The sequence below is a fragment of the Canis aureus genome, chromosome X (assembly GCF_053574225.1).
Source record: "Canis aureus isolate CA01 chromosome X, VMU_Caureus_v.1.0, whole genome shotgun sequence".
Taxonomy (NCBI): Eukaryota; Metazoa; Chordata; class Mammalia; order Carnivora; family Canidae; genus Canis; species Canis aureus.
Genome location: NC_135649.1, coordinates 99,315,290 through 99,323,873, shown reverse-complemented (window position 1 = coordinate 99,323,873; position 8,584 = coordinate 99,315,290). Strand labels below are relative to the sequence as shown.

The 8,584-nt window shown below is 40.6% G+C and overlaps 3 pseudogenes; 1 reads left to right on the top strand and 2 right to left on the bottom strand.

Moving 5' to 3' along the window:
- Positions 1-5,821: 5,821 nt before the first annotated feature.
- LOC144308785 (heat shock protein HSP 90-beta pseudogene) lies at positions 5,822-6,626 on the bottom strand (annotated as a pseudogene).
- A 6-nt stretch (positions 6,627-6,632) lies between these two features.
- LOC144308949 (heat shock protein HSP 90-beta pseudogene) lies at positions 6,633-7,691 on the top strand (annotated as a pseudogene).
- A 40-nt stretch (positions 7,692-7,731) lies between these two features.
- LOC144308432 (U6 snRNA-associated Sm-like protein LSm3 pseudogene) lies at positions 7,732-8,115 on the bottom strand (annotated as a pseudogene).
- Between the last annotated feature and the right edge of the window lie 469 nt (positions 8,116-8,584).

Here is an 8,584-nt window from a genome sequence, read left to right as displayed (position 1 = left end):
TTCGTTTGTAAATACAAAAAACGAACAGAACTATTAACCACTGAGCTGGAGGCACGATGCCAATATAGTGTAGTCCTGTCAATCAGACATGCCTTATCCCCGCCCAGACCAGCTGCAGTTTGGCCTGTGATTCCAACATGCCCTGGTCCACACATACTTGCAGTGGGGAAGTTAGATGACAGAGGCCCAGTAAATGTTATGTGTTGTGATGGTTGATTTTATGTGTCAGTGTGGCTGAGCCATGGTGCGCAGATATTTGGTCAAACATTATTTTGTGTGTTTCTATGAAGATATGTTCTGGATGAAATTAACATTTAAATGGATGGATTGTGAGAAAAACGGATTGCCCTCTGTAACGTGGATGGGTCTCATTGGATCAGCTGAAACCTAAATAGAACAAAAGTCTCCTTCAGCCCGAGCAAGAAGTAATCCTGCCAGCAGATTGCCTTCTGATTTGAACTACAACCTTGGCTCTTCCCTGGGTCTCTAGCCTGGTGGTCCACCCTACAGAATTTGGAGTTGCCAGCCTCCATTATGGCATGATCTAGGTCCCTACGGTCACTCAGTCCCTCACTCCCCTGTCTCCCCTTTCTCTCTCTGTATATTAGCATTCTATGCATTCCATTGGTTCTTATTCTCTGGAGAACCCTGACCAGTATATATGGCTAAAAGTTCGTTGGAAATACTGAGTCCTATTTTTGGTAGACAGGACTGAGAGCATGTGCATTCTTTGTAGTTGTTATTTAAAACTGACTTTCCATTTGGACTATTTCTGATTCCCACTGTGGAGTCAAGAGATGGAGAGTGAAGAAAATGGGAGGTATGAGACAGAATGGGGGTGGGTGGGTGAGTATTACCATCTTAGTCTCCTAACTTCTAGTTGCATATCACTCCCTCAATAATGTATGTCCCCATGGCAGGCAGTGGCTTTCAAGATAATTACATAGACTTCATGGCTCCTCAAAGTAATGTGATTAATACTCCTGTGGTATGGATAATGATGATGCATCTTTCTCAGAAAAGGATTTTTAAATATCAGTCCTGATGCTTAGCTTCTGTCTTATAAACACTCTTACCTCCTAAACTTATAGAAAGCTACAGTATGAGGCTAAAGAAAGAGAAAACTATCCTTAAATTCTTCCTTCGCTATTTTGGTGCTCCAGAAAGGTGACGTATTTTCTCATTGACTTCTCTCTTCATAGGAAAAATGTTAGCAAGGACTTTTCAAAGGAAACTTCAAAAGAATAACAGAGTTTCTAAGACTCGGAAGAAACGGGGCTGCTTTTGTGTGTGTGTGTGTGTGTGTGTGTTTTGCTTTCGTGTGTCAAGACAGATGGTAGAATGCATCAAAAGGCAGCAATAATTGTGTAGATTTTATTAGGTAATACTCATTTATTTAACACATACTAGGGGATGTTTTACTGTGTGAAATGTGTGATTTAGGACTTGTTTACAGTAATTGTAAGACAGTGTCCTGAATTTCAAGATGTCCATCATTAAGCAGAAAAGTGATCAGTCACTCAATTACCAATAATGTCAGGTGATAAGCATTTTAATAGAGTTGTGTCAGCAGCCCAGGAAGAAATCTGTGAGGAAATAACATTCAAGAGTTCTTACAGGCCAAGTAAAAATATGAATAATGGCATGAGGCAAAAACCCCACTGATACGTTTTTAAAAATTCACTCTTATAGTAAAGATGGATTTTGAAAAGCAAACTTTGGTGAACAATTAATATTAAGTTCATGTTGTTTGGCTTTCTTGAGTCTTTAAAGCTGGAGTAGTCATATCTTAGTTTTTAATCTTTCCAGAACGTTAGAGGAAACAACAGAAAACAAAATAGTAAAGATGGCATACATGTGAAAGAACTCATAGACGAGATAAATTGTTTCCTTTTTTAAAAAAAATACTGTTAATTTTTAAATAATGCTAAATAAGTATATGAAAAAATAAAGACTGGCTGTTTAAATTTTTGTAAGAAGTTTTCAAATGGATCCGTCCCTAGCCTTCAGGGTCTTGTGAGAAATAGGAAATTATGCTTGTCTGGATGAGGTGTACTTTGGTAGTTGTTTAATAGGGTTTTATGCTTAATGTTAAAAACAAAATATATTCTTTATTGAAATATCACATTTCCAGAGGAAACACAGCATGGGGTAGCTCAGTTGCTAAAACAATGTAGAATTATTTCAGCAAAACCAAAAAGAAATCATTTTCTTTGATCTAAGATATCTACCGATTATAAAAAGAAACTAAAAAGGGAAAGCATTAAGGATCTTATTGGCCTTTGAGTTTGTCTTTATCTCTTTTCTTTAACTTATATGTCTGTAAAAAGTCTCCGAAATTTTTTTTAAGTCTCTGAGAATTTCTAAGGGTAAAAAGGACACAATTACTCTGTCTTTTCTGTACTTCACTGCAGGAAGCCCCTGTCTGCACTAATGGGACTACACTGCTAGCAGAAGTATCCCTAGGAAATTAAAGTGATTGGACATTGTTCTGATGAAGATTAACATTTTGTTTTTAAAAAGAGTGTGGGTATGGTAGATATGTGCATACATCATTTTATCTTAAAGTGTAACAAATTACATAAATTAACTTCATGCTGAGAAGCTGAGATATTACTCAATTGTATGAAACCTCATCCTGGGTAAGAATTATTATATACTCGCTTCTGTGTTTTGAATGAAGCATTTCAGTGTGAATACAAAGACATACATATTGCATTCCAGAAAGGAAAATAACAACTTCACATATGAAAGACTCATGCTATCATTTTTCTGTTATTTTATGCAATTCAAAAGTGGCATGAGTGCAGATTGGAGAACTTTGTGCAAATCATAAGTTTTCATTTTCAAAACAATACACTTAACAATTGTATTAGCAGTAAAGAGGCTTCTTTGGAGCTATTGTTCATGATGACTGTGTCTCACTCTGCAATTTGAAAGGACTCTAATATCGGTAGTCTATGAACAATGTGAAAATCAGCACCTAAGTCTATTGTAGGCACTTTTTTTTTATTTTCACAAGACCCTGATTTAAGGCCTGAAAAATAAGAGAAATAAGCTTTCAAAGCCTATTTGTCAGGCACTGGACCCTATACAACAACCTGAAGCAAATAAATTCTAATTCTAAAGATATAGGCAAGTTGACATGGTGAATGTAAAGCATGAGCTCAAACATTCATGATTTCTTTTCTAAGCCTGAAAAATGTCCCTTTACTGGAGTTGCATTCTTAGTCATACAGGTAGAGTTGGGTGAGTAAAGTTGGACAGGATTTTGAAAAATCAAACTTACTGGGGCACCTGGGTGGCTCAATCGGTTAAGCATCTGCCTTCGGCTCAGATCATGATCCCAGGGTCCTGGACTTGAGCCCCGCAGCAGGCTCCCTGCTCAGCTGGAGTCTGCCCCTCCTGCCTCTCTCCCTGGCTTGTGTGCAGTCTCTCTCTCTCTCTCTGTCTCTCTCTCTCTTTCTCTCTCTCTCTCTTGCTTTCTTATAAATATAATCATAAAAAAAAATCAAACTTTCCAAAGTTATAGGTAAGGCTTGAATAAGCTTTATCTCCTTAATAGAAAACAATAGCCATCTTTGAATAATAATACTATAAAAATACAGTGAAATGAATGGAAAACATAAGTAACGTGGGCTTCGAGAGGTGGAAAAGCATTGTATAATGTCAGGAACATACTCATAAGCCCAAAGGAGAGAACAAAGAGAAGGGAGAACAAAGTGGAGACGTACTATTTGCATACTTTCTATGCATCTCCAGAGTACCTCTGTGCTGGATGAACAAGACATGGGCATAAGGGTCAGGCAAGCAGATTTGTCAGAATACAACATGTAGTCTCTCTAAGGGTGGTCAGAAGCTAGAATGAATTGCTCTTCCTGAGGTCCTGTCTCCAAACACAAAATTTTTCTTTTGAGAACCCTGCAAGAAATCCATGTGTAAAATGTTTCATTGCTGTACATACTGCAGTGGGTTACCACTAAATTAGTAGCAACGGGCTTCTGTATTTGTGAAGTTACTGGAGACATACTTGTCTTCCTGCTGCTAACAACCAGAAAACTGGATAAAATATGTGAAACAGCAGCTTTCAGACACTGGACAATGCCCAGGACATTACAGCAGTCCCCAAGAGAAGGGAGATGAATGAAGTGAGCTCCTGGATTGCCTCACCTTTCTGCCAGCACTTTCTGGGATGAGATGCTGGAGGGAAAACCCAAGCTGAGCACGGTGGTTTCTTTGAGTTGAGCCATTTAGGGAGGCTGAGGTAGCTAGAATTTGAGGGCAGAGTATCAGAAAGGGGGAAGCTATACAGAGAAAGAGCTCTAGAAAACTTCCTATGGCTTCTCTTGGGCCTTGGGTTGAATACTGTGTGAATGTGTAGGTGGAAGATCTGAAAGGCTGGACACAGACATACCAGGAAGCCAACACCAAGCAGTTCCCAGGAGATCATGCATTCTTATCCACTTGCATTACTCTGGAGCAATTTGAGATTTTGATGGAAGTTTTAGGGGAAAGGTGATGATTTTTAGTTCAATGTGTTATTAGAACATCTAGGTAGACATAGGAAAATGATACAAGAAAACACATTTTTTAAATTATTTATTTGTTTATTCATGAAAGACAGACACACACACACAGAGAGAGAGAGAGAGAGAGAGAGAGGTGCAGAGACACGGGCAGAAAGAAAAGCAGGCTCCATGCAGGGAGCCCGACGTGGGACTCGATCCCAGGTCTCCAGGATCACACCCTGGACCAAAGGCGGCGCTAAACTGCTGAGCCACCCAGGCTGCCCAAGAAAACACATTATTGACAAGTGACTGATGGAACGTGAGACATCCAAGAATCAATTCATAGAGGTAGTAGTTGAAGTCAAGAATATGTATACATACTCTTAGTAAAGAGATATGGAAAGGGGTAGGAAACTTGATCATTACTGAGCACCCCCTTCATGCCAGCACTAAGGTGGGTACTTTCGTGTGCTATCTTAACTTAGAACATTGTAATAATTATATCAGCTAGGTAATTGAATTCCAGTTGTAAAGATCAGAAAATTGGAATCAGAAAGGTAAAGTGGTTTGCTCAGGGTTCTACTACTGGAACCGGTAATTTTACTCAACATGTCACAGTAGTTATCCAGGTATGTGATACTCTAAAGCCCAATCTTATCCAACTGAAAAAGGCTGACAGGATTTCTGTGCTGAATTTCAGAGGAGCAAAGGATACTGTCTGGCTGTTCTTGAGGGTGTAACCATGGCCCACCAGGACTGCCTAACTTGGCCCCTCACCTGGCCCAGACTCTAATCTCACTTCCCAGTATTTACCTGTTATTCACTCTGGTCAGACAGAATGACTCCTAGGCGTTGTGTGGAGGCACAGGGCATGCTCCTTTGTCAGGCAATTACCCCCAACATCCCTTGCAGAAATCCTCATTGCTAGGATGCACTTGGCCTACTTTCTCATTTTCATTCAGTGTTCCGTTCACATACTGGTTCACCATGGAAGACTGCTTGACCACCTTATGTAAAATACTAATCATATCCATTTTCTATCCCTGCAATTGGCCTTATCTTTTCTTCACAGCACTTTTGTCTATCAGACAATATGGCCTATAATTATGTATGTTTTTTATTTTCTGCGCTCCAGATAGAATTAAGTTTCTTTTTTTTCTGCATCCTGGTGATCACATTTATTGAAAGAGTTGGAAAAAAATTAAAATGCCCTTTAGCTTAAGAATTTTTGAGTTATCTGCAAATCAACTCATTTCAGGAGTGGAAGAATCCTTGATCATTTCTTTTTTTTTTTTTTTGTATAAAACTGTATCTTCTTTATTTTGCATACTTTAATCTCAGAACAAAATAAACAAACACCACAATACACATCCAAACCCCTTGTCAAATGTCATGAGGGCTAGGGCTTAAGGCCCTTCTGTCCTGCCTCTAACAAAGACAGGAGGAGAAAAAAAAATCCACTAGACATCAGCAGAGGGAACCAGGTGAACCGGGGCCACTCAGGGCTGCTGGGGAGCCATGGGGACACTATACAGAGGGCACAAGGTCTGCAAGGAGAAATTAATCGACTTCTTCCATGCGAGAGGCATCCTCATCACCCTCAAGTGGAGGGATCTCATCAGGAACAGCAGCACTGGGTTCCTCCGCTGCCACTTCATCTTCATCGATGCCCAGGCCTAGCTTGATCATGCGGTAAATGCGGTTGGAGTGAGTCTGGGGATCCTCCAGTGAGAAGCCGGAGGAGAGTAGAGCTGTTTCAAACAGTAGCACCACCAGGTCCTTGACAGCCTTGTCGTTCTTATCTGCCTCTGCCTTCTGCCGCAGCGTCTCCACAATGGGGTGGTCAGGGTTGATCTCCAGATGCTTTTTGGCCATCATATAGCCCATTGTAGAGTTGTCCCGGAGTGCCTGGGCTTTCATGATCCGCTCCATGTTGGCAGTCCAGCCATAAGTGCTAGTCACGATGCAGCAGGGTGAAGATACCAGCCTGTTAGAGATGGTCACCTTTTCAACCTTCTTATCCAAGATTTCCTTCATGAGTTTGCAGAGATTCTCGAACTTGGCCTTGCTCTCCTCCATTTTCTTCTTCTCCTCTTCATCCTCAGGCAACTCCAGGCCCTCCAAAGCTGATCTCATAAATAACTTGGGAACCATTGCCAAGTCTGGCACTAAAGCATTCATGGAGGCCCTTCAGGCTGGTGCAGACATCTCCATGATTGGACAGTTTGGTGTTGGCTTTTATTCTGCTTATCTGGTGGCAGAGAAAGTGGTTGTTATCACAAAACACAATGATGATGAGCAGTATGCGTGGGAGTCTTCTGCTGGGGGCTCTTTCACTGTACGTGCAGACCATGGTGAGCCCATTGGCCGGGGTACCAAAGTGATCCTCCATCTTAAAGAAGACCAAACCAAATATTTAGAGGAGAGACGTGTCAAAGAAGTGGTGAAGAAACACTCCCAGTTCATAGGTTATCCCATCACTCTTTATTTGGAGAAGGAACGAGAGAAGGAAATTAGTGATGATGAGGCAGAGGAGGAGAAAGGGGAGAAAGAGGAAGAAGATAAAGATGATGAGGAGAAACCCAAGATTGAAAATGTGGGTTCAGATGAGGAGGATGATAGTGGGAAGGACAAGAAAAAAAGACCAAGAAGATTAAGGAAAAATACATTGATCAAGAAGAACTGAACAAGACCAAGCCCATTTGGACCAGAAACCCTGATGACATCACCCAGGAGGAATATGGAGAGTTTTACAAGAGCCTTACTAATGACTGGGAAGATCACCTGGCAGTCAAGCACTTCTCTGTAGAAGGTCAGCTGGAATTCAGGGCATTGCTGTTCATCCCTCGTCGGGCTCCTTTTGACCTCTTTGAGAACAAGAAGAAAAAGAACAATATCAAACTGTATGTCCGCCGTGTGTTTATCATGGACAGCTGTGATGAATTGATACCAGAGTATCTCAACTTCATCCGTGGTGTGGTTGACTCCGAGGACCTGCCCCTGAACATCTCCCGAGAAATGCTCCAGCAGAGCAAAATCTTCAAGGTCATTCGCAAAAATATTGTGAAGAAGTGCCTTGAGCTCTTCTCTGAATTGGCAGAAGACAAGGAGAACTATAAGAAATTCTATGAGGCGTTCTCTAAAAACCTAAAGCTTGGAATCCATGAAGATTCCATTTCTTAATATCAAAATGAACGCAGGTTTCTCTTTTGGATGTCTTCTACATTTAAAGAGGCAATCATCCAAAACCTCCTATATTCCATACACGATAAATTCTTTGTTTCAGCCAACTCTTAATGGAGGAGCAACTAGTACAACACCATCTCCCCGGACAAAAAAGCATCAGAATATTCCGTTTTGTTGATTTATATATCTCTTCATATGTTTCTTCATCAATTTCTATAGTAGTCAGTTTCTTCCACATCTCCCAATATCATATTTAAATGCCGATTATATGCATGTAATCTGCCTCGAAGCTCTCGGTCATTTCTCATTTTCACATAAATTCGCTCATCCAGGCTGAGCCTGATGAGATCCAGGGGCTCTTCTATGGTGTTGGTAGTTTGTTGCTGCTCCACGTCGTCCGCCATCTTTCAAACCCTGCGCCCTTTCCCCTAGAATTAAGTTTCTTGAGCTAAAAGACTTTATCTGTTTGAATCGTTGCTTTTTTACCTGTGCGCAGAACAGGTCCTAGCATATAGAATGTTTCCCATAAATGTACATGAATGAATGAGAACCCTGTTTTAGGTTACAGACCCTTTGAGAATTGACAAAAGATATGGACACCCATAAATGCACATATGTATAGATAGCTTTGCTTCCCACAAGTTCAATCAGTCTATAAATCTATTTGACTTCCAGAGAGCTCCATTTCAAAACTAAAGAATCAGAGAAGTAGAAAAGTGATGAAAGTAATTTTTTAAATTGGGGAAGTGGAAGGGATAATTAAAAATAAAGGAATGGCCAGTTGTGTCAAGCTAGAATTCAGAATGAATGAGTTTGATATATTGTTTCATCTTGGCAAGGAAGCTAGTGGTGACCTTCAAGAATTCAGTTCCCACATAGAGGTGGGCAAA